Source organism: Hipposideros armiger, unplaced genomic scaffold (assembly GCF_001890085.2).
Source record: "Hipposideros armiger isolate ML-2016 unplaced genomic scaffold, ASM189008v1 scaffold_304, whole genome shotgun sequence".
In the NCBI taxonomy this organism is placed as follows: Eukaryota; Metazoa; Chordata; class Mammalia; order Chiroptera; family Hipposideridae; genus Hipposideros; species Hipposideros armiger.
In genome coordinates this window covers 164,151-190,931 of record NW_017731654.1, presented here as the reverse complement: position 1 = coordinate 190,931, position 26,781 = coordinate 164,151, and positions in this window count along the sequence as shown.

The following is a 26,781-nucleotide window of genomic DNA, read 5'->3' as shown; positions in this document are numbered from 1 at the left end:
TGATGCAACTACTCAAATCTCACAGGCATTTTGTGACAACCTGGTGTCCTCAGTCCCAGAATTTCACCACAGACTGAGGGGCCCAGGCCACCTCCTTCAGATCCAAGCCTTCAGGTATCCCTGGGACCCTCAGTTGTGCAGGGCAACCCTGCCCACCCCTGGTGCTGCCCCGGAATTCACACTACAGAGCAGCCTGGCCAGCACCTGCCTCCTTCTAGAACTGGTGTGTACCCTGCCCTGGCACCTCCTCTCAGGGAGTTTATCTGAGTGTGTGCTGGAGACAGCAGTGGCTCACGTCAATGTGACAGTGACTCGACAGCCCAGGCGTCTCTACTGGATTGTCTGTCTCTCCATCTGGACCCATGGGTTGCCTTTCATGATATATCAAGAATTAAGGAAACAGAAAGAAAAAACAAAAATCACCAGGATGCCTGGTTTTCCCACTGAGGATTTCTGAGACCAGCTGCCCTGGAGTCCATTTATGAGAGACCCGTGGTGACCCCTCATCCAGCCAGAGCCCAACCCTCTCATAAATTATCAGCCCCGCTGGTCCTGGAAGTTGATTTTCCAGTGGCTGGGATTGAGGTAAAAAGTGGATGCTGACTGGGGTGAGTGGAACTGGGGAGAGGGCCCAGTCCCCTAGGAATGAGGGAAACATGCCCATTTGACCAAAGACGGGAGAAATAGCAGACTTTGGCTATGCTAAGGATGCATTCTGCAACCAGATATGAGCTTCATTATGTGGCCGGCGGGCAGAGAAGTAGTGACATCCTCCTGGTAAACTAACACATTTTGTACTAACTGAATCTCATTGCAGCAGAATCTCCCTGGCTTTCTGAAATTGTGCTACCTGGGGAAAACATGATTCCAGCAGGACTGTTGAAAAAAAGAAGCAGAAAGAAGAATATGTGTCACTGTATGTGGCCCTCAATGCCTAAAATATTTACTGTGGCCCTTTGTGGAAAGTAGCTACTGACCCCTAATCTACAGCAAAGGGCTGGAATTTTTATCACAGTCCACAAATTTAGCTATAAAGAAATCTGTAACTTAATTTTTTGGTAATTTTACTTTATTTCAAGCTCCCTTTCTGCCAGGGTGGCATAAATCGTTCTGCTAAGATATGACCATGACCCTGGGGCCATGGCCATGCTCTTGCATAGTTCCAAGGCAATTGGATGTGACAGCGTCAGCCATCCACACAGGCATCCCCTGAGATGCCCACCATCCTCTCTGCTCCTCACAGGTCCCACATTTCCATGCATCTAGCCGTTTCAGGTCTGCCAGCTCCCTCCTATGGCTTTAAAGCTTCTCTGGAAACCCAGAAAACATTCAGTGGCCTCTGTGCCACAGCATGGGCAGGAATTTAATCATATCTGGGCTTTCTTCCTCTGTTCTTCTCTGGTGGCCACCCAGAGAATGGGGCACAGGTCCTGTCTGCTCCCAGATCTCTAGCACTCTTCCAGAAGTTTGGAACAGGGGGGGGGGTCCACATGGGACATACAGGCAACTATATTTTCAGTCTTTTCTCCACCATTTTGGATTTTTTTCTGTCCCCCAGCATTTGGAATTTGTCCTGTTCCAGAGACCAGATGGTGATCTATTTCTCTCAATCTCCTAGGCTTAAACATTTTTGTCTGAATGTCCAAAAGCCCTTCCTGTTCTCTCTAATAACATTATTTTAAAACATAAAATCCAGGAAGAGAATTCACAACAATTTCCTTCCCACCATACTGTGCCTTTCCTCTGAGGCAATGTACACAGAATGATGGGGCTGCTCAGAACTGGTGGGAAGGTTATACTAAAGGAGGAAAAGAAAGGTCTGTAATCTTACAACTGTTTTCCTGGCATGCTAAACTCTGCATTTGTTAATTCATTTGTTTACTTATGCAGTTGCATGCTATAACAGCAGCTCATAATGGCTCTCAAGAGCCAATTGGTCAATTTTTAGGACATTTACAAGCTGATTGTTAATCCACTCATAACTTGAAATCAGCCATGGTGGAGGTATTTACACCATGGAAATGGCAAACACTGCAAATCAGGGCATCCCTTTACCTCCAGGGAGCCAGTTGTTAAACATTTACCAGTATACCACTGTTTATACCCTGCCTCATTCCTAAAAGGATTTAAAGTGGGTTTTCCAAAGTTTAGTGTGTTAGAAATGCTAATCACTGCCAGTACCACTTACACCTACTTCTAATGGAATTTTTTCTACCCATGGTTTCTGCCAAATACGCAGCCATGTTTTATACCTCATGACAACCATGACCCTACCCAATTCTTCCACACACATAGCCATGCCTAACCGGCCTGGAGAGAGCACTGGACATAATGCCAATCTATACACTGGCCAGAAAACCATGTCTTGGAGATGTTGGCTCAAAGTAGAGCTTACAGGGGATTCAGGTGATGTCCACCCCAGATCTGCAATTTGCCTTGATTTTTAGCTGGAACAGTACATCAATGACCAGTACCACAGTACCACTCTTGTGGCCTTGCAGTCAGACTGTTGCCTCCACCATTGTGGCAGATAATGGACTCGCTCATCTCTCTCAGGGCTGCACCCCAATGGCACCTCACCTCATGTCTGCTCCACAGGCCTCTTGCCTCCCACTTCAGGACATCCTCATTGTCGCTGAGATAAGAAACACTACCACACCCAAAGGGAACTCGCATATGAACAATCCAGAACTGTCAGAAATGAATACCCAATGGAAGTGGGCACATTTTAACCAAAGGGATATGGGAGTCAAAAGATCAATTCTTATCCCTTCTTGCCCTTATCATGTAGCCTAGATTAGTGTTTCCCAACCTCGGCACTATTGACATTTTGGGCTGGATGATTATTTGGTTGGGCGGAGGGTTTGGAGTGGTAGGGGAGGTCCCGTGTATTATAGGATGTTTAGCAGGACCTCTGGCCTCTACTCACTAGATGCCAACAGCATTCCCCTCAGTCATGACCATCAAAAATGTTTCCAGACATTGACAAATATTCCCTGGGGTACAAAATCACCCCCAGTTGAGAACCACTGTCCTAGAGAGAGACTGCCTGGAGACGCTGTTGTTTTATATGGCCCCTCTAAAGATGACCTGCTATACGAAGAAATCAGCTCATTGGAAGCTGTGGCTCGCTTCCCTCATGTCCTACTCACTCGCCTTTCCCTCGCTCCTGTTTCCTGAGGTTGTACTTCCCAATAACACATAAGCTTTTGTCTCAGGTGCTGTTCCCTAGAGAATGTGGGCTAAGACGCTTGCTAACCTGATTCCTTCTCAAGAACTTGAACAAAGAGGCCTGGAGGAATGTTGGCGCTTGGTGAGGGAGGCTGCAGCTGAAAGTGCCTACAGTGCTGGGCTGAAGAAGTCCCGTGGGCTGAAGCTGAGTCTGGGAGGGGGTGTGCAGAAGCCATGAGTGAGAACACAGCGGAGGAAGTCTGCAGAGAAAAAGAACAGCATCGAAACACAAAGCAACATACCTGCCCCCTAAGAAATATTTACAACATTACTGATACCGCACTGTATTTCTGAAACTGATGTTGAATAAGATTGTATGTCAACTATAATTATATATACATTTAGTCTCGGGACATGGAATAGAGAGGGGGAATGGAATCAATGGAATTGTAATAGATAAGCATGATATTGGGGGTGGGAGGGCAATACATGGGGGAGGGGGGTTACTCTGTGAGGGTGAAAAGGATAACTATTGCATTGTTCTGTACACCTGAAACTAACAATAAAAAAAAATAAATAATAAAAAAATAAAATAAAATAAAATATAAACTTTGAAAAGAAAAAAAAAAGCAACGTACCTGCTAAGAGAGTAAGAGCACGAGTGGGACAGAACCAGGGTCCCTCTTCTGTCCTCACTGAAAATCCCTTTTCCTGGAGTTAGCGTAAGTGGGTCTCATTTCTTACAACAACAAAAAAAGGCCCAACTGAAACATTTGAAAAGACTCTAGTTTCAAGGCTATCTCCATTGACTTCAGCTCAACTAAAAGAAGAGTGTTTTAACAATTAGAGTGGCTCTCTGATGAAATGGAGAGATACAAAGCAAGACTCAATGAGATGCGGCCTGTGCGGCCTGGGCGGCAGCGCCCGCGGGCCCGTCGCCGGGCTATTCAAGGTGGGGAGTCCCCGCAGTCTTAGTTCTTCTCTCTGCTGGGAACCCGACTCCGTGCCGGAGCCCCCGCCCGCCTCGGAACCCTCTCCGCCTTCTGGGTCCAGCGCCCGAGGCCTTCGTTCCGGGGGCCTCTGTCCATTTTCCCGGCTGCAGCCTTCCTCTCCCCTCACCCCCGGTTGGTGCGGCTTTCTCCGCGCCATCAGCTCAGTCGCATTTTGTGAGTAACCACCTGTGAGTGTTAGCTGGCCCTGAGTAAACGCGGGTTTCCACTGTTCTCAGCTCAAAAACGAACGAAAGGCCTCTGATAAGGTGCAACAGGGCCTATGAGTTGAAGATGAATGAAGGTTGTCATGATGAATGTTTTCCAAGAACTTAACACAGGATGACTGAACTGCTAGGAACTCAACTGCCTGTAACAAGGTAGCTACAGATGAATGTTCAAGCCCTTAGCTGTGGTTTAAAAAGTCATTGCTTCAGGAGGTGGCATGTAACATTTGGAAGGAAAAAGGAAGAACTGGTCAAGAAGGCATGAATTTGAGCAAATGATGAAAATTTAATATTTTATTTTAACATTGATCACAATAAAGTATATAGAAAAAAAAAAGACTCAATGAGTGACCCTTCTCCCATTGGGGTCATTTCAAAAGGGAGCCAGCCTCACGTCAGATATACAGTGTCACACTCGATGACTCCGGGAAGCAGTCTGGGTGACCTCCACTTCCCTTCCCCGTCCTGACTCTGAATTTCCATGGTTCCTCAAGTTAGATTTTAAAAAACTAGGTTATTTGTCCTGATTCTGTGGCCAACTTGCTGTGTGTCCCTAAGCAAAGCCCCTTCCTTCAACCTCGGTCTTGTTCTTCTTATCTGTTTAGAAAGAGGTTAATTTTATGCTTGTGAAATATTTGAAAAACATGATATTCCCATGATGAATGTCAGAATTAGGAGCCCAAGTAATGCTAGCAGGTGAGAATGTAAGGAAGTCCATGAAGAACAAAGACCAGCATGTGAGCCCAGAAATCTGGCTGGCTTAGCACAGGATGCAGAGACTGTGACTCTGCATCAAGTACAGAAAAGAACTAGGAACAGAATAATTAGTTCAATTTCATCAAATCAGCAATGTGACATGGCTGTCAAGAAACACATGCCATCTGGATCACATCAATAGAAGCATGGAGTCCAGAATATGGGAGGTGGCTATATCACTCTCCTCTACACTACTCCAGACTCATCTGGAATACTAAGTCTCCCAACGCTCAAAGGTACATGGGCAAACTGGAATTGTCCGAGTGAGGGTGGTTTAAGGCAAATCAAGGACCAGAATCTACTACATTGGAAAACATGTAGAGGAGTTGAGAGTGTTCCTCCTGGAGAAGGGGAGACAGAGTGGGGCAGGAGCACCGACTTTGAGGATCTGAAGGGCTGTCATGGGTCAGAGTGAACAGGCTTCAGTTGTGTGGCCCCAGTGTCTAGACCTAGTTCAAGGAACCCAAATGGGTGGGAGCAACTGAGAGACTGATTACAGCCAAATCAGAGCCTGGGCTTTCCCATAAGGCTTAGGCTGCCTTCAAAGGAAGGGGCTGGGTGGATTCTGCAGGCCTGGACAGAAGCGGTGATCATAATCATAACAGCTATCACTTGTTGAGTGCTTTCTGCTTGCTGAGTACTGAAATAATCACTCTACACATGTTTTATCTTTACAGCAACTCTGGGAGGCAGGCATTAACCTCTCCAATTTACAATGAAGGAAACTGAGGTTCGGAGATGTTAAATGACTAGTTGGTAGAAAATCTGGAAATTAAGACCCTACCCTCTGAGTCCAAGGTATGTGCTTAAATGTTACTGACCTTGGCAGAGGTGCCACAGACAAGACAGAACATAACAATGCCTCATCTCAGAACATGATGATGATAACAGCCAATGCCTGTTCCATAGGATGGGCTGGACCCAGTTCTGAGTATTTTACATATATCACACCTATCTCAACAACCCTTGGAGACAGTTATTGTTATCATTCCCATTGACAAGAGGGGAAACTGAAGCATGAAGAATTTAAGTAACTTGTCCAAGGTCACTGGTTAGGAAACGGTGGAGCTAGAATGCTCTTAACTGCTACACTGCCCCGCCCCCAACCTGAACTCGGACTAGGAGGTCTCGGCTAAGTGGCCTTCTAGATTCCAGCATCTGTTACTCCCCACCTAGGGGTCTCAGATACAGACAAGCCCTTGCCCCTACCATGGCTCACCACACATTCTTGCCAAAATCACAATTTGGTTGTGGGCTCCCTTCATCCCTGTGGTAGCTGGGTTTTATCCCTTCCCTGCTCCAAACCCATGTGACAGCCACACTGCTGTCCTTGGACATAGATACTGGCCACCCCGGCCAGCCCCTCCCAGAGCCCCAGCCTCTGAAGCCTGGCTCTGCCTTTCTGCCACTTCACTCCAGTCTCCGACAAGGGCAGCTATTTTGGGTGAGAAATGGGGCAGGCAGAAAAAATTTCATTCAAGCAATTAAAGAATCACTGCATTTTTCATGATTAACTTCATGTTCACAGATTGAATGCAAAAAGCTGTTAGCAGAGCATTTCCATTCCTGTACCTGACATGAGCAATGGGAATATTTGTTCTGCCCGGGAGGATTACACCTTCCATTAATCTTCGTTTTATTGAAAGTTTAAATAACAGACAGACACAATGTGATCAATTAGCAGTGTAATTCCAAGGAGATGTCATACTAAAATTAAATCTCGAGCACATTCGCAGTGAAGATGCCTGCAAGTTCTCTCTAGTCTCCCTTCACCATCTCAGTGTGTATATTTTAATTGAAAGTTTATTCTGCTATGTGCCTCGTCTACTAAATTTTAATTTAACATTGTAATGAGAAGGGTGTTTCTAAGGAGCTCTTCACATACAAGTTGAGGAGGTTTCACAAATTAAGAGAACAAGTGAATTTGCGGTGCTTTCCAGGCAGCTGTGATAGAAGAGGAGCCCCCCCGCTTCTCTGCCCCCAGTCCTTTGGAGAGGATCCCAGGGCCTGGAGAACCAGCCAAGGGGACGTTTGGCGTCTGCAGCAGGTAGGCCAAAAGGTGACCACACCATAAAAGTAGCAAGGATCCCAAGAGATTTGGGATCTCAGGCCAGGCCACTTATAGGAGCAACAAGCAAAACAAAAAGGTGCATGTTTCGCCTTTTTAAATTCTACCTTCTGGTATCCCTCTAGCGCCCCCTATAGGCAAAACCCAATAGGAAGTCAACTGACCAAGTGAAAATGAGGTTTGCAGAGTATCAGCCCCAGCTTTGCCGAGTACAGACAGACAGGAGGTGAGAGGCAGTAGCTTAGCAACCGATATAATACTTTGCTTCTTTGAGCCTTAGCTTCTTTGACTGTAAAATGGGGATAGTAATACCCAATTCTCAGAGTTGTGGTGAGAATGAGATGAGGACTGGGAGGGGGTTGGAGGGTACAATACAAAGGCGGGAAGGATTGTTCTTTTCCACAGGTCCTTAGAAACATCAATCACATGGGAGCTTTTCCAGAAGGGTGACCTCAACAACAAAAAAATTGATGCCATGCAGCCGAGGTTGAAGAAAGCCCTTAACTGGATTGGGAGGTGATCTGAGGCTCAAGCTGAGGAGGAGGAAGATGAGGGACAGGGCCTGAATTGTCCCCATGAGCAGAACAAGAGCAGAGAGAGCACCAACTTGGTCTGTTTCATCAAAGCCAGAAGTCAGTCACCACAATAGTCACTTCACTAAAGCTTTGAATTTCAGCTGCACCAGACTCTGTCTAACTTACTGTCATAGCCCAGCAGCCTATGCAGTGCCTAGGCCCCTGGCACACACTCAATAAATGTTTGTGGCTTTGAAGTAGAAGGGATGAGAGAACTGAAGGCATTGGTTGCACTAGCGGCAACTGCTGGTGACAGGTGGTATTGCAAGCAAGCTCTATGAGACCCCATCAATGCCAGGAAGTGAGCACATCTCTAGACGCTGCTAATATGGAATCAAGGAGTTTCCAGAAAAAGGAAAAAATACTAATATTCAGGATTTAAAAAGTTAAATGGCAAAGGGGAGGAAAGTGATGCAGTCTCTCTGACTTTGATGCCTCCTGCTCCGAGCCTTGCTCATTCTAGTCCAGCTGCACTGCCTTCCTGTCCTTCCTCAAACAAACCAAGCAGGCTCCCACATCAGGCCCCTTTGTCCTTGCTGTTCCCTTTGCCTCAAATGTTCTCTCAGGTGGCTTTCTTCATGATCCCTCCTCAGATGAGACCTCTCTGACCACTTCCTCTAAAATAGCAACAATTCCTGTCACTCTTGCTTCCATTTTCTTCAGTGCACTTATTACCTGCCATTAGATTATATATCTATTCATTTTTTTCCATCTGTGTCTCCAGAATATAAATTCCCTGAAGGTAGATGTCTTTATTGTTTTCTATTATATCCCCAGCACCTCGTACAATATAATAGTCACTCAAAAATTATGTGTTGAATTATTAGAGAAAAGAGAATGTGATGTGACTTAATGACAGTGCTTTGAAGGTAATTCCTACACCTCCTAATAGATTTAATTTAAGTTGTGCTGTGAAGACATTTCTCAGCTGGGACTTGGCAAGGATCCTTGTGAAAAAGGAGCTCCACAATCCAGAAATCAGTAATCCATCAGGATAATGTATTCTGCAATTGTCCTTTCCTAAATGTCTCTTCTGGTCTTCACTGGTGAAGTGTACTCCACAGCCCATGAAAGGATCCACATCTGTGGTAGAGGAAGTGTGTCTTGCTCTCCTGTCAGCTTAAAACCTCAGATATCAGTAACCATAGGACCCGAGAACTCTGCAACAGTTTGTAGAATGTTCACAGTGGCCCACATTCATTATATTGTTACCCTCTCTATGTGTCCACACAGTGAACAGTAATTAAATCCTCATAATAATACATCTCTGACTTAATAATAGAAGATAATGGGGAACTAGGATTCACTTTACAGAAATTTGTTTTGCCACCAACTTGGCTAAAATCAAACTCATTCTATAAAGCAACAGCCATCTGAATTTGCTGTCATCAATTCCAGCCTATACTACATCATTCCAGATAGCTAATGAACAAATATTTGGTAACTTGGTAACACACACACACACAAATTTAACAATTAAGGCTGGAATGTACTTGTAGGCCAACAAGTTTTCCTCTTGACATTGTGTTCAACAGACATGAGAAAAAAACTGCTAAAAGATGTAGTACTTCTTTTTAGAAACTCCAGTCCAATTTGACAAAGTCAAGACCAAGTTTGTTATGCCCATCAGATTCTGGGCTGTGTCTCCCAACTGAACCTTCAGTGTCAGTGTCTGCAGCTGGGTCATGTGCCCCAGTGCCTGGCCACACTAATTAAGATGGTAGGTAGCACAGGGGAAAGAGTACATTTCCTTCATTCCAGGCTTCCCTTCTTCTCCCGTAAGCAGATGCTACCACACCTCACAGGTGACATACCGTCCATCCCTCTGGCCTAAGGACTTTCTGAACATTTGATTCATTTGGCCTCCACATGAGTCCCTCCCTAGAATTTTCATTTAGAGCAGGAGAGTTTTCTCCCCAACGGTCCTCCCAACCAAGTCATCCCACTTAATAGGCCTTATAATCTGCCATTTCTCAATTTCAGTCTTAATTGCTTGTATCGTACTTCTAGCCTCAAGGGAAATGTTTCCCACATCAAAATTCTTCAACAGGTCTCTGATTTTCTTATCAGAAATGTCACTCTAACATTGTAAATACCAACCGTGTCTTTCCCATAAGATTGCTTTGATCCGGGTCTTCCTTGATTTAAAGGATCTTCAATTATGACAACCAGTCCTGCCAAAAACAGGGTAGCAGACAGTCCCCTTTTGAGAAGTGCTCTGAAGACCCCACTGAGCCCTGCCTTGAGGGCTGGCCTCAAGTCTTCTCCCACCAGCTCTTCTCCATAAGCCTTTTTTCCCCCATACCGCTTCCACCCTATACTTGCATTGTGCCATGAATTTCCCTAAGGTCAGAGCAAGTCAGACCCAGCTCATCATTTGAGGAACAAAGCCATTGCCAAGATGAGGAAGCCCCAGGAACAGGAGCCCAGTATCAGTCAGGTCTCAGTGGTCACAGTATCCGACTGAGATGATGCAAAGGAAAAGGCCCAAAAGAAGGGACTTCTCCCAGTGCCATGGGTGGGAATGATAAGGTACAACAGTCTAACAACAGTGGATGGCATCACCATCCATGAGCCTGAAGGGGCAGAGGGAGGAAGCAAGGTTACTGGAGTGAGAGCTGGAGCCATTGAAGAGGGCCACCAGACAGGACATGGAAGGATCCAGCAATTTCCAGGAACATTGCCCAAAGCAGGGAGGGTCTGAGGAACACACACTCCATCTTTTCTCTCTCTCTCTCTCTCTCTCTCTCTCTCTCTCTTTCTCTCTCTCTCCCTCCCTCCCTCCATGCTCCCAGTCTTCTATTTGTGCCTCACTGGCCAAACCCAATAGATAGCTCGTGGGACACAAAACACGTCAGAGAAGGGCAGAGTATGGATCTAGGGTGGAGGGCTGGTTGCGGTGGTGGGCACAGAAAATAAAAACCACAAGCAAAGTCTGGTTATAAATACCTACTCTCCTGGCCCACCTCACCCTCCCGGGAGACTGTGTGCCCTCCCACTGCCCATCACTTTTTGTAGTGCTTCCGCAATCTCTGTCCATCTATCCTAGCTCAGGTCTACAAGGACACTGGCAAAGCTGAGGATGCGGAAGCTTCCTGTCTTCTCTTCCTCTTCTTCAAAACTACTTTGACAAAGATTCCTCTCAGTCCCTTAAATATACTTTTTTCCTAAGTCCCTGGTCCAAGGCAGCTTTGTGGAACCTAAAGTCACTTTAGTAATGTCAACAAAAAAGCAGAAATAAAAACACATGGGACCCTTTTTTAAAATTCAGGATGTAGGAGCCCCGATCGGCACAGGGCTTCACAATGTCCCTCTACCATCGAGTGAGGACCATGGAAGCCTAGGTTTTCTCCACCAGGCAGCAGATGAGCTGAGTTATAATTCCAACACTGCTGCCAGCTGCCTTCTAGTGGGTTTATTCTCCTCATGCTTACGCACTGCTCAGAGGAACCTCCTTCTAAAAAACATGCAGGGACTGGAAGAAGCTGTCATTGTTCCCATATAGTAACTGGGTTGGTGGCAAACTCAGCACTGAAACACAGACATTCAGCAAATGTGCACGGAACTGAACTGAGGTCTGTGGAAACCCCAGGGGTGGGACCTCCATTGTGTCACATGCTCCATTCCCGGGCTGAACCCTAACTCCTCTCTCCTCCTCCACAATCTGGCACATCCCTGGGTTGTTGGAGCCCTTTCATGGGGTGCTCATATGGTGAGCTGACTGTGAGAAATGAGCCTCGTTGGCCATTCCACAAATTCACAGTCTTGCCTGACAGCTAACAAGCTCTGTGGCCAGGAAGTGCAACAGAGTGAAGGCCCAATTACAGCAGAGGAGCGCCCCGGAGAGCCTCGGAGAGCCTCGTACAAAGGGCTTAAATGCGCTAACAAGCCATTTCGGAAGGGCAGGGAGCCCCTAATGGCCTGCCTGCTGTCAGAGAGGCAGCAAAAGGCTGAAGCCAACCGACCACTCCATGCTGCAGCCTGACAATTTGTCATGAATCGTTCTTGTGCAGAATCAGTCTTGTTGACAAAAAAAAAAAAAATGGTGGGGGCGAGGGAAGCATCACCACTAGGTAAGGAGACAAGCAGAGACATCAGGCAATTTTTGTAAAGCACAGCTCTGGATGGCTTCCCTTGCACCCCACAAATACCTTTAGTGGCTCCCCCTTGCCCACAAAATAAAATACCAACTCCCCCGACCCCGCCCTGCCCCATGATCAGAAAAGTCTACTTCCCTATCACTGAGTTTCTCAGAAAGCAGTCTGTGGGTCATGGGCACCAGAATTGCCCAGGCATTTGCTTAAAAGGCAGGTCTGTATGCCCCCTCCCAAGTTCTTGTGTTAGAGCCTTGGAGTGGGGTGGGAGCTGGATCCCAATGTTTAACCAGCTTCCCTAGGTGATTCTCAATACATTCAATCATTCACTCACTCATTCATTCAATCAATGAGTGTTCAGTGAGCAGTTACTCTGCACGAGGCACTGTGCTGGGTGCTTGGGAGAAGAGATGAGCAAAAGGCACTCACTCTCTCTTCCCTCAGTAGCGGACATGAATGGAGTAATCACACTTGTGAATGCATGCTTAATGACTGATTTGGGGTATAGCCAGAGGGCACACCCAGTGCCTGCGATGGCAGCATAATGTGGGGGTTGAAAGCCCGACTTTGGAGCCAAACCCGGGTTTCTCTCCACTCCACCTCTGACTATGTGACTGCAAGTTACCACACTTCTCCAAGTCTCAGTTTCTTCCTCTGTAAAATGGGGCTAATGGTGCATACTTCCTACTTTTGAGAAGAGAGTGAGATAATCCATGTGAAGTGTTTAGCACCGTTTCTGGAGCTTCATAAGTGCACAACCAATGTTGGCATTGTGGAGCAGGGAGGTGACAGCGGCAGTCAGGTTACTGTTTGTTATAATGCAACATGGCCTTAATTGGTGCTCAGTCGAGTCCAATGGAGTTGATCTAAACTTTTACAATTTCTCCTAGTGATCTTTCTAACATACTGATGATTTGAGGAGAACTTCACTTGGTTTTCATAGTCACTGCCTTCCTTCCCTTTGAAGGTAGCCACTTTAAATGTAAACAAGGACCAGGTCTACCCCTCAGATCCTCAGTGGGTTGACACTCTGTCTCATGACCTTTGCCAAGTCACTTGCCCTCTGATCAGGGCCTCCTCATGCAGAGAATGAGTAAACTGGACTAAATAATGTCTAAAACTCTCTGCATAGCCACCAGCTTCTTGTTTTGCCAGATAGGCTTTTTCTTAACATCTATAATTATTAGTATTTCACTTAAGAATGGCATTTTGGTATTAAAAGAGTAGAAAGGACATTATTTCAAAAAAAGGCTAACCTTCTAAAAATAGAAATGTTGGTAACAATACACACATATTACACGGACATTCGGTTCTCACTTTGACTAGCTGGTGAAAGCTTCCCTCATGGACCAGCCCCAGTCCAGAGACCCACATTTGGGACTAATGACCTGGTCGTATGATGATGGTGACAACGATGATGAAGAAAATACCTACAGTAAACATTTACATAACATTCACTATGTGCCAGCACTATTCTAAGCCCTTAATATACTGGGGTTGCCCCAAAAATGTATACAAGTGGACACTTTGGTCAACATTGTTCAAGCAGTAGTTCGCTGTGATCAGAAGTGTCTGGACACTGATGGTAACCACTTGGAGCACCTCTTATAATTGCAGAAGTCAAACGTGACTTGTATTCAGCTTTTGTTATTGGTATATATTATTACAATTTTGATAGTTTTTCTTTCTTAAAATGTGTATACTTTTTTTTGACACCCTTTCATATTAACTCATGCAACTCTCACTAGAATCCTATAAAGTAGATCTATTATTATTAGCCCCATTTTTTTCAGAAAAAGTAACTTTCCAAAGGTCTGACAGCTAGAAAGCAGCAAGCTGGAATCTGAACCCAGGCAATTTGGCTTAAGAGTCCATACGCTTGGGCCGGCTGAGTGGCGCGATGGTTAAGAACTGGCTTGGGACTCCAGAGGTCCCCGGTTTGGATCCCACATATGAGGGCCAGTGACACTGCCCTCTACAGCTAAGATGCTCAACAACAGCTCAACCTGGAGCTGGGTTGCCATGAGTCGCCGGCGATGGCTAGGCTGCAGCCCTTGTGGCAGTAGGTTGCCATGGGCTACCATGTGTAGCCAGCAGCCAGCCTGAGCGGCCAGCAGCCTCAGTGAGCGGCCGTCCAGAAGCCGGCGACTGATCTGCCTCACCCGGGAAGAGCGCAATGATGGTGCCAACTTGGGCCAGTGAAGCAACATCCTCCACAACTAGACTGAAGAACAAAACGACAGCAACTTGTCTGTTCCCCTTCCCCCAATTCCCCAGCACTGTTCCCTTCCCCCTAATACCCCAATAAAAATCTTTAAAAAATAAAAGAGTCCATACGCTTAACGACTCCAATCTACAGGTGGGGAAACTGAGGTCCCGATAGGAAAAGGAATCACTCAAGGTCACAGAACAACACAAGAACTGATACTAGAACGCCTACCTTCTGACTGTCCCCCAAAGCACGCCGGGGTTGTTTGCTCCTGCCTTGCATGAACACGGACCCTGTTCTCCTCAAGAAGCTGTGCATACCACCATTGGCCCCATGGAATGAATTTCCAGAGGGAATCATAACAATTCTTTAAAAAGTGTCAGCCCATCATTTGGAAGACTTGATAGTTTTCTTTCTGCAAGAATGTTCCATCCAGCTGACTATGTTGCCTAATCGAGGCAGTCGGCTGCCCATCAAATCTGCTAGACCTCTGCTTTTCCACCAGGCAACTGAAGCTGTGATGAGATGGGCTGAGGCTGTGGTGCCCCCAGACAGGGAAGAACAATGTCCAATTCATCACCTTGAAGCTACTGCCAAACACCCAGCCATCTGGCATCACCACAAAAATCCTGCAACAAGGCTGTATTTCAGCCTCACCTGGCAGTCAGGGCTCCTTAGATGCTGAGAAGAAAGGAGATGTTTCTTTTCCTTGCCTCATTTTCACCTCTTCAGCCAGCATTCACTGAGCTTCTACTGTGTGTCAGGGGACCCAGATATACATCAGAGCCAGGCCTGGGGTTGCTCACAGCTTGGAAGGAGAAACAGATAAATACACAAGTAACTGCAATACTTTGTGGCACGTGGCACAGCAAACAGATGAGAAAACACTGGCAGCCCAGAGCAAGATGCATGCATGCCAGTGCGGAGGCTTCATCGAGGATTATTCCCCCCGGGACCTGAAGGGTGAGTGGGCCGGTTCAGGCAAGGTGAGGCCATTAGCAGACGGCCCCCATTGAGGCCAGCAGAACCTGCTGAGCTGTGGAACTTTCCAACCCCAGAAGCAGGTGGGAAGCCACATGCACCCTCTCCTCTCCCCTAAGGGATGATCACCCTCTCCTCCTGTCACAGATGAAAGATGCAAGATACCTGGCTAGGCCACGCTAGGCCACCACTTAGAGGGGACTTAATGGTGGGGAACAGTAAAGAGGCGCAGATGGCTGGCCACAAGACCCGCTACTTCAGCTGAAAGCGTTCTTGTATTGTACTTGGATTCACAGAAGCATAAAGCAGGCAATTTGGATTTGACCTCAGAGGTTACTCTTCTACACTGGGAAGTAGCTATCTGGCCCAGTAGAAATAACAATTCTTTAAATTTGCCTAACATTATATAGTTACACTTCATTTCATTTGGCTGGTACCTGCAGATGTAATCAGTGTTCACACTCACCCCGGTGATTGCCCAAACTAATCCTCTGTGGGGTGTGGTGTAAACCACAAATTCAGCCACCAGCCAGGTCCTGTGGCCCTAATCTTATGGTGCCGTGTGGCCAGAGCTTCTGGACTTGAGGCTTGGGGAGCCAAACTTCTGGTCCTTCAGCCAGAGAATAAATTGTTCTGAGTAACTGAAGGGAATCTGAGATAATAGGCAGTCTTAATGAACAGCTCACACAACAGCCAGCTCAGTGGAGCACAACGGAACTGACAGGAAATGTCTCATCTCTGAACACAAACGCATTGTCCTGCAAAATGCAGGCAGCACGGGAGACATGCCTGACTGAGGAAGAGAAAAATGACTGTGACTGGAGGAAAAAGCCCAATTACCCCAAACTTAGCAATTGATCCTTTTTGCACAAATGGAACCCCTGCCAGGCATGGGGACCCAAGGGATCTCTCAGAAGACGGATGGGGGTTGCTAGTGAAAGGGGCTTTTTTCCTCATGGAAATTGAGGACACAGTGGATGGGTGTCTGACTTGTGTTTGAACAATCTAATGGGCAAAAGGTTGGCGGAAGTGGCCTGTGGTAGCATAGAGAGCTGAAGCAAGATGCTCAGATTGATTTTGAAAGAAATTTCCCCAAGAGAGCTTCCTGGAGGGACAATGGAACCCCAAAGACAGCCTGTGAGGAAGATTACCAGGAATCAGAGGCCCAGGGAACACCAAAACTATGCACCAGAAAGGGGCTGGTAAGGAGACCTCAGAATTAGGGTAAGGGAGATATACTGAATTATAGGTCCCAATTATTCACTCCTTTATAATGGAATGTTACTGTCACTTCCTGGCTTCATGGCCTAGTGGTGAACAGAGTTAACTGTCATACCTCTCAACTTTGAGCTACGCCACTAACTTGCTATGGCCAAAAGTGTGTTACCAAATTAGGGACCACAAACGTGCTTACTCAGTTAGACTTGCCCTCCAACGTGCCTGGGTGACCACTGAACCCGGGCCTGGGCCCCAGAATAAATATGGAGGAGCCATGAACCAAACTCACTGCCTGGAGCTGACCCACCAAGTAAGTATGGTCTGTGCTAACAGAATCACTGCCTCCCTGCAGACCCATGACCATGAGAATAAATGCTGGTTTTGAAGCCACTGAGTTTTGGAGCCGTTTGTTACACAGCATTACCCAGCAAAATTTGATGGTACCAGGGGCCTAAAAACTCCCCACAGCACCCAGGAGAGAAAGGGCCAGCTGTCAACAGTAGTCAACACTAGATGAAATAATTGCCAACCACCACCACCACCACCACTGAGTCATACAGACCATTCCTGCCCTCTGACCTCTTCTCTCGGCCCAGTCCACATCTCCTGACCCCACTCAATAGCCCCATTACCTCGTGAGATGAGGAGGGGAGAGTGGGAAAGAGTGACAGTCAGGTTTATGTGTCAACATGGGTAGGCTACAATCACTAGCTATTCAATCAAATACTAATCGAGATGTTGCTGTGAAGGTATTTTGCAGTCATGATTAAAGTCCATAATCAGCTGACTTTAAGGGAGACTGCCCTAGATCATCTGAGTGGCCCGGTTCCATCTGCTGAAAGCCTTAAGAGCAATGCTGGGACTTCCATACAGATGAAATTCCATGCACAGAGAGCAGCGAGTTCATGCCAGCAAGTTCCACCCTGCCCGCCTGATGACCTGCCCTACAGATTTCAGCCCTGCCTACCCAGCCCCACAACTATGTAAGCCAATTCTGAGCAATAAACCTATCAATATGTATCTACCACTGGTTCTGTTTCTCTGGTTGAATTCTGTCTAACATAGATTTTGGTACCCGGAAGTGGGGTGCCACTGTAATAAATACCCAAAAATGTTGAAATGGCTTTGGAACTGGACAGTGGGCAGAGGATGGAAGGATATTAAGGGACATGATAGAAAAAGCCAAGATTGATTTGAACAGACTGCTAGTAAAAAATATGGATGTTAAAGACAGCCAATGAGGGTCTAGAAGGGAGTGAGGAACAGGGTAAGAAAACCTGTATGATCAGAGAACCCTTAAATCATCATGAGCAGACTGTTGGCAGAAATATGAATGTTAAAGATGCTTCTAGTGAGGGCTCAGAAGGAAAGGAGGAACATATTATTGGAAACTGGAGGAAGTGGGATCTTTGCTGTATAGTGGCAGACAGCACAGCTGAATTGTGTTGTACAGTTGTGTGGAAAGCAGAACTTACGAACGATGAACTCGCACGTGTAATTGAGATTTCCAAGCATAGTGTTGAAGGTGCAGTCTGGTTTCTTCTTGCTGCTTATAGTAAAATGAGAGAGAAAAGAGAAAACTTGAGGAAAGAACTGTTAAATGATTTAGAAAAATCTCAGTCCATTTACATTGCAAAAGATGCTGAAATTAGGGGATTCGCTTCCAGGAAAGCATGCCCTGGAGAAAAAGAGATGTGACAATGGAAGCAAAGGTTGGGGTGATGTGGGAGCCATAAGCCAAGGAATATGGACAGTCTTTAGAAATTGGAGAAGGTAAGGAAACAGATTCTTCCCTAGAGCTTCCACAAGGAATGCAGTCTTGCCAACCCATTTTAGATGTCTGAACTGTAAGATAACAAAGTCATGTTGTCTTAAGCCATTATGTTGGTGATAATTTGTTACAGGAGCAGTTGGAAACTAATACAGAGACTAAAGAGAGAAAAATCTCTCCCAACTCCCTTTTCTGATTGTGATCTTTAAATGCAGTTCGGAGCTTTGGGTATTACCCCAGACTGGACATTCGAAGCCCTGAACTGAGACTGTCTTGGGGGTGAAGGTGAGCATAGGACTTTTTGGGATCCAAGTGTGAGCAGAGAAATGTGGGGCCTCCTGGATCTCATCAGTAGCAGGAGAAACAAGCCCACTGAGTTGGTTTCAAGAAGGAAAACTGAAGTTGCTTTATGAAGGCACCAAGGCTCCTGCTTGTTCCAGAAAATGGTGGTGCTTGGACATGTCAATGAAGGAGACAGATGTGTGGATTTGTTTCCAGTATGGGGAGGACACGAGGTAGTGGCAGGGCTTCTGGGACCCATGCCCAGAGCTCAGCATTGCTTAGGGTGGGGACGGCATCACCATGGCCACAGCAGGATCCCGTCAAAGAGGAAGATGAAACCACATCACATCAACTTTCCTGGACCCTCCTCATGCACCTGGTCACCTTGCCTTTCATTTCGTGAACCCTCTCCATCCTTCCTCTGGATGGCACTTTTTGCCTCTGTATCTTCCTCCCTGAGCCTGTGTCCCTCAAAGAGGGGATGAGCCTCCTGAATTCCTTCATGTCCAGGAGCATTGGAGGAATAATTAGCCAGGGTCCCATCTGCTTAGTCCAGATCTATTGTGCTAAACATGAAAAAGGGACATCTCGAAATGCCATAGAGAGCAGTTGAATGGTTTATATAATCGGAGAGGACCGACTCCACATCCAAACTCTGCCACTTCCCAGGTCTGTACCTTGAACAAGAGATTGAACTTCTCTGGACCTTGTTTTCCTCGCTATGAGAATCACGTGATAGGGCTTAGCGAAGGTTAAAGAGGAGAACACTGAGTACTAAATGCTCGATAAACAGTAGCTGTAATAACAATAATGACTATTGTTATTAATGTTATGATTACCTGGGCCCACCCCCATCCACACATGCAATGCTATCGCTGCCCACTGCTGACAAGCCCCAGCCCTATCGCCCAGTTCACACAGGGACTTCCCACCTGAAAGCCCCCTGGCCATAAACAGTTAATGTGATTATTGCATTTAGCCCAAATTTGCAACAGCTTCCTCTCTTTAATCACTTTGAATGTGTTTCAAATTCCTTCCCTACGTGACTGAAATCAAAGTGGCACCTGTGAAGGCAGCAAGCCTGACTGCCAGTGTGAGGTGGAGATGTAAAACAGTCAGGCTTTGATGGGGGACAAATTATGTCTTTCTTAATTCCTTTTACCCTATGATTACCAGGCACAACCACGTGGGTTAACAGCAAAAATAACTTGCACAGAAAGACGCTGTCTGTAGAGTCCTGGTCTGAGCCCTCAAGCAAGACCCTCTGGGGACGGTCCATTGTAGTCCCCACCCCAGGCATCTGCACAGTGCCACAGCCAACCTCCCTCAGCAGCAATGCAAGGTCACCCACCCCCCAGCCGCCCACAGTCAATCCGGAGGCGACCGCTCTGCCTCACCCTCCTCCGTTCACTGCAGCATTTGACTGCAATCATCTCTCCTCTTCCCGTTTCCTGGCCTGACCTCCGTGTTGCCTTCTCCCTGCCTCTCCTCCATCTCACACACCTGCACCTCACTCGCCTCCACCCTCAGTCTTCTTCACACATCTCCCTCCTCCTCCCTTTGACCCATGGGTGCTGGCCTCCACAAGGTGCTTGCTCACAACATCTCTCTTCACCTCTTCTGTCCTCTGCTTGCTTTCCTCTTCCTTTCCTCTCTCTCCACTCTCCCTTCCCTTCCTCGTCTCTTCACTCCTTTTGTTTCAGAGATCAGGTACACCCTGAAGACTCTCACACCCACCCATAATCTCCAGGCTCCAGGACCCCAAGTCCATTGCTGGCTTAGTGTTGCCACTGGGACACCCTGCTGGGTCCAATCCTGCTCTGTCCTGACTTCTCTCTCTCAGAGTAAGGACCGACTACCAGGGCTTAAACCTCAAAAGCTCCTCCACCTTTTCTTTATCCTCACATCTGGACCCAGTCTGACACCACCCATGCAAGAGCTATCACAGTGTGGTGCAGAGGAAATTGCAGCTCTGGAGACAAATAAGCCCAAGTTCAGATCCCGGCAGTGAACCAAGTCCCATGACTTTGGCCAAGTTACTTTCATGTTCTTATCTAGAAAATGGCAATGATAATTCCAACCTCCAAGGGTGGTTTTTATGAACTAAAGTACATAGTATGTATATGTGATTAACACGCCCTCCCCCTCCCTTTCCTGCTGCCTCTGCCCTGTTCAGGCATCACTTTCTACTGAGTCAGAAGAACAATCTCAGAACCAGTCCCTCGGTCTCTGGACACTCCCCTTCCCATTTATCAGCCACCCCACAGCCAGAAACTTCTTGTTAAAACTCATTTCTGACCATGTCACCCCACCTCAGAACCCATTGGTGGATGACTGTCGCTCGCAGGTTTAAGTCTACAGCAAAAGCCGCATATATGGATTGAGTGGGCAGAACACTGACTGTGGAGTCGTCCAGACCAATTTCAAGTCCTTATTTCCCCCAAATAATTAACAGTTTAGACTCTGGGCCTTGGTTTCAACAGTTTTATGAGACTATTATTTCCTAACTCACCAGATAGTTGTGGGAATTAAATGACTAATCTCTGAAAAGTGCCTGCCAGGGTTCTAGCACATAGTAGGTGTTTAATAGATGCTGGTCTTCTTTATCTTTCCGCCCATCATCTTCCCCCAAATCTTCTTAACTCCAACCAGATAATCCACTCTTTTGAGCTTCTATGATTTGCTTCTCCACCCACCCCTGAATGTATGCAAAATACTTTTATGCTTTTTGATATAAAGTGATGCTTCTAATTGTCCACCAACATTTTGGGGGTCTGAGCTGGCAGGTGCAGAACACAACAGGATGACAGGGAGCAGAACCCCCAAAGTTCTTCACAGCACAACTTGAAAAAAATCTTCCCCTTCCTGGGGCTTGGACACTGTGTCTCATGAACTCTCTTCATTACCAAGGCATGTTCTTTTTTCTTATCTTTAAAGGAAACTTTCTGGATTAAGAAAACAGCCAAACATGGCCATCACTGGTGGAGACACACAAGTTATAAGCCACATTGATGAAGGCAAAAAGATCCTAAAAACTGACCTCCTGGCCTCCTGTGGTGAGACTCTGATCAGAACAATAGGATGAAGGACGATGCCCAAATTAAAGAGCATCTCAGTGTGGGGCACCTCAGAGGGGGGCGCACCCTATAGGCAAGAATTCCTACAGGGGGGAAGGCAGTGGTTGGCTTCTATTGCTTGATTCACTAAGAAACTTTCTTATATGTCTATTGTTTCCTAAAAAGTGTTTATATACTGTTCACAGTTTCATGCCATATAGCCAAAGTTGGGGGAGGAAATGTCTGTGGTTCTTGCATTTTCTTTCTTTGGAGAAAATAAAAATTATTGTAATTTAAGCAATTTTTCAAATTGCCCACAGTACCTCAGGGTTCACCATTAGAAGTGTGAACTCAGTTTCCATCTGGACTTGTCTGTCTTATCTGCTCTGTGCAAGCCGAGCCCCTCCTCTGTCCACAGTTGCCCTCTTGTTTGTTTCGTTTAATTGTGTAAAATATACATAACAGGGCTGGCCGAGTGGCTCAGTTGGGTAAGATTTGGCTTGAGTAGGGTCGGATGGCAAGGACCAGAAAGTGGGTCAGAGGCCCATGGGGTGAAGCTGGGTCATCCCAGAGTGTGATGTTCGACCCATAATGCCTTCCCAGGTAAGCTGTTCAGAGGGCAGACACCGGGATGGCCCAAATCCACGGGGACACCCAAGGCCAAATGTGGCCGTCACCCAAGGGGTTGGAAAGGGCAAGACAAGTTGGAGGAGGCTGAGGTTTTTCTGAGCTCTGCACACACTGACTTCTCAAGAAAAAACCATGCCACACGAAACCAGGTCATCTAGCCCAATGACCTGTCACCAGACATGGGCTGAAAAGGAAAGGAAAACTCCAACTGCACAGAGGACACCAGGCTGGGCCTAAGAGAACACTAAGAAGGTGGTTTTTAAGGCTAGCCCAACCTCTCTGTGCTCTTTCCACTGTGACTTTCAGTTTGCTCCTCAGGAGGCAGTGTCTGTGTTTCCTCCCCTTGAATCCAGGCTGGCCTGTGACTAGGTTTGACAAATAGAACTCGGTGCAAGGGATGCCCGTGCCAGTTCTGGCCAGACCTGAAGATGCCTTGCACTTCTGCTACATGCCATTGCTGTCCTGAGGCTGCCATGTAAGGGAGCTAAATAACCTTGCCTGTGGAAGGGCGAGAGACCACATGGAGGGGAGCCGAGAAGCCTCAGCCGGAGCCAGCCAGGAACCCTGCCTGACTTGTGAGTGAGGCCAGCTTGGACGCCTAGCACGACCGACCTTCCAGGGAACGCAGCTGCATGCGTGAGCCCAGCAAAACCAGCAGAGGGACAGCCAGCCGATCGATCCACCAAATCATGAGAAATAAATACTTATGGTAGTTTTAAGTTGCTAAGGTCTGGCTAGAGATGTTTGTTACAAAGCAATAGATAACTAAAGTTGGATTTACATCCTGCCTCCACCACTTATCTGTCACATGGCTTTAGGAAGACCTTTCTGCTCTCTGGACTTCTGTTTCTCCTGCAGTAAAATTTAAGAAGTGGGGGAGGGGAGAGCAATAGGAAAATCATGTCAACTAGAATCCCAGCTCTGCCACTTACTATCTGTGTGACCTTAGACAAGTTACTTAACCTCTCAGAGTCTGCATTTCCTCATCTCTCATATGAGAGAAATAATACCTGATTGGGTTTCTGCAAGAATTAATTGAAATAAAGTGCTGGCACACAGTGGGTGCTCAATAAATAGCAACATCCTCTGAGGGGCTTAATTATAGTTAAGTACATGCACTCTGCAGCCACATTATCCGTTTTCAAATCCCAGGGGGGGCATTTTCTAACTGTGTGATCTCAGGAAAGGGACTTAATATCTGAGCCTCCGTTTCCTCGTCTGTATGATAGGAGGAGGATTACAGTAGTAGCTAGCTCATAGGGTTGTTGTGAAAATTTAGAGACCTAATATATGGAAAGTACTTAGAGCTGTATCTGGCATGTAATATTATCTATGTGATGTTTTTCAATGTAAGGAGCCCATTCCAGCACACCACCTCCTCCACCTTCACCAGATCAGGTACAGAGGTGAGGAAACATGCTAGGTTTGCCAGGTGACTCGTCCCAGGTCACAGAGGTAACAAACGGTGAAGGAAAGATTCAAATTCAGGTCTGTGGAATCCAAGTCCAGATGGGTCCATATAATTCAACCACCACCCACTATGTGCCTGGCCTATGCTGGCTCTAAAGCTACAAGAATAAATGAGACCTTTCCCACACCCTCAGGTCTTCTTGGGGAGGCAGACACAGGTAAAATTACAGTGTGATGTGGGCTGTACAGAGGGTGGGCAGAGCCACTAACTCTGCTGGGGCGGGTCCTGGAAAGAAAGGAGGAGGATGCCCTGAGCTGAATCTTCACACGTTGTGGACCGGTGACACAGATTTGCATCTATACAGTTCAATGCCCCGTCCTCAATGTGTTAAAATGCAAGTAGGTTCAGTCCACGTGCACGTGAGGGCCGAGGTACAGTGGGCACTGGATCTCGCAGCATGAACTTTCAGCAGGTGGGTGGGCCCTGCTGGAGAGGCCAATGAGAAGACAGGTTTCCTTCCCGATGCAAATGAAATGCCAAGCCAGCTTCCTAGGTATGGCAGTGCCCAAGAACCCAGCCAGGGCCTGAGGCACCCACTACTTTCTCATTAGCACTTGCTAGCAAAGTCATAGAGTCCATCATGCCCTTGGAGATGCTCTTCCCAGCCTTCCTTGGAGAAGAAATAAAAGGGACTAGTAAGTGGTTCTCTTTCCACTCCCTCCTATTTCACCCTACCCTGTACAATCGCAGACCCTGACATTGGCAACTGTACCAACTTTCAGGTTCCCAGAGCCATCTGGGTCACTGACTAGAGAGGTCTGAACTAAAATAATGAGTTGGCAGTTGAACTCCAGCTCCCTGAATATGATAGGATTCGTGGATGCTCAAAGGCCCCCTGGTCTGATTTGGTTCTGTGCAATGGTGGGAGATGGATGGTGGGGGTGGCAGTGGCTCAACTCCAGGAGTGAAAGACTCATGACCCACCCAGTGGCAAGGTGAACGACAGCATCTCCCACCTGGAGACAGGCTCTTGCCCAGACTTTTCGGCATTTAGATCTGGGCAGAACCTGTAGCCTCAGGAACTAGCTGCCTCAGAACTGCTGAGTGGACGGACACATTTGCCTGTTCCATGAGTCCTCATTGAAGTGCCCGGATAAATCATGCCCCTTGACAAGCATGCAGCCCGTGGGGGGAAAAATCCATCCCAGCTCTTGAATTCCCATTTCTAATGATCCTCAGGAAATTATTGAGAAAATCAAAACACTATGTTTCAAAGTGCTCTTCAAGACTCATCACAGTTCAAACGGTTTCCATAAATCCAAAAGGCAAAAGGCATTTTTCAAAGGTTTACAGTTCCCCAAATGACAATAATGCCATATTGACTGACTTTCCTGGGAGCTCTGGGAGTTTGGAAAACCAGTCAAGCAAGCAAGATCTTTAACTGAAAAAAAAAAAAAAAAGAAAAAAAAATGTTGGTGAATTTGACAGTTTGGTTGAAGTTTGCAGCATGTTCCTGTTTTGACAGCAATTTTGCAGGTCCTGAAGCCTCCAGGTGTCAAATAATACCATGCTCTCCTTCTCAGAGCTCCGGCCCCCAATCTGCCCTCCACGCAGCCACCAGAGCCATCTTTCTAAAACACAAATCGAATGTTGTGGTTCAAAAGCTCACTGCAGCTTCTGTAGTGTTTTTTTGAACAAGACCATGAGGGTCCCCCAGCTTCCACAGATGCCCCTACCTAGCCTCAGGCAGAGGAGAGCAAACTCTGGTAATACTGAGGGTCACTATAGCTTACACTCATTCACTCAACAAACGTTTATGAAGTAGTTATTATATACAGATCCTGATGATTCCGTAGTTTAAAAAGAAATGAACAAACAAACAAGAAAACAGGCAGATATCCATGCCCTCGTGGAGCTGATATTCTAAAAAGGAAGACAGACAAACCAGATAAATAAGTAAAATATATTGTACATTAGGTAGTGAAAGTTCAAACACCCATTTCTGGGTGGTAGAAGCAAAGCCACACCCACCTGAGCTCAAGATACAGAAGCAGGAAGGAGTTTGTCCCTCCTCTTCCACACCCCGTGTGCCCTGGGAGCAGACAGGGCACCCTACCTAACGTGAGCTCCAAACTGCCCTCTTCTTCCCAAAGCCAACACACTCCTGCTTCCCAGAAATAAACCCCTTGCCTCTTTCTCTGTTCAAGACCGCCTGCAACTTGACATAAAAATGAAAGTCTTAAAAAAAGAGAATAGGGGAGAGGGTGCCAGTGGATTTCCTAACAATATGGAGGGACTGTCCCATTGGAAAGTAGGAGGGAGGCTGGGAAATTTCCAGAGGCAGAACCTGAGTAACGCCACCTGGGAGATACTGGTTTGGGACACTGAGAGACGGCCAGCACATGCAGGACCCTGGAATCTAGCCAGCCACCTTGCAGCCCCCAGGAGGCTGGCCTAGAAAGGCACAGGGGCTTGCTTGTGGCTGCACAACTATAAGTAGAAGAATCCAAGTGCAGATGTTCTTGGGATCATTAGAGTATAAGGGTTAAGGACTTGGGCTTCAAGGTAAAGAAACCCAGGTTCAAGACTTCATCCTGCCTTTTGCTAGCAATGCAGCCATGCATATGTTATCTACCAGTTTCCTGGCCTGGAGAATGGGTATGTCCCAGGGAGGTTGTGAGTGTTAATGGAAGCAATACCTGAGCTGCCCCTGTTATTGCATCAGGTGCATGATGGGTGCTTGGTAATGTGAGTTCTTGTCATTGTTATGCTACACAGACTTGGGAGGCTACACAGAATCACTCACTCTGTGTTTCTATCACTGTCTTTGTATGCCTCTCCCTCTCTCTTTCTGTGTCTCTGTCTATCTTGGTGTGTTTTCTGTGTGGGTCTGTATGTGTTGGGTGACTCTGTGTGTGTGTGTGTGTGTGTGTGTGTGGCTTTGCAAGTGTGTTTCTCTCTGTGCATCTCTGTATGTCCATCTGTGACTATGACTTTGATGTACATGTGTGTCTCTTTCCAAATCTTTTTGTCTCTATGTTTGTTTGTGCCTCTGCCTCTTTCTCTGTATCTCTCTGTATCTCTCTTCCTCCCTGTTTCCCTCTTTCTTTTTCTCTTTGTCTCTGTCTCTGTCTCTCTGCATGTCTCTGTGTCTGTCTGTCTCTGTCTCTCTCACTTGCTCTTCTCCTCCAAAACCAGGAGTGACCCAAAAGACTCTCACAGTTCATTACAGGGAAAACATTGAACAATCACTCTTTGCTCATGCAAGGAGCTTGACAGCTGGAGCAAACAATGAGAAATTCAGAATTAATTGGGTGCTGATTATTTTCCAGGGAAAGAAATG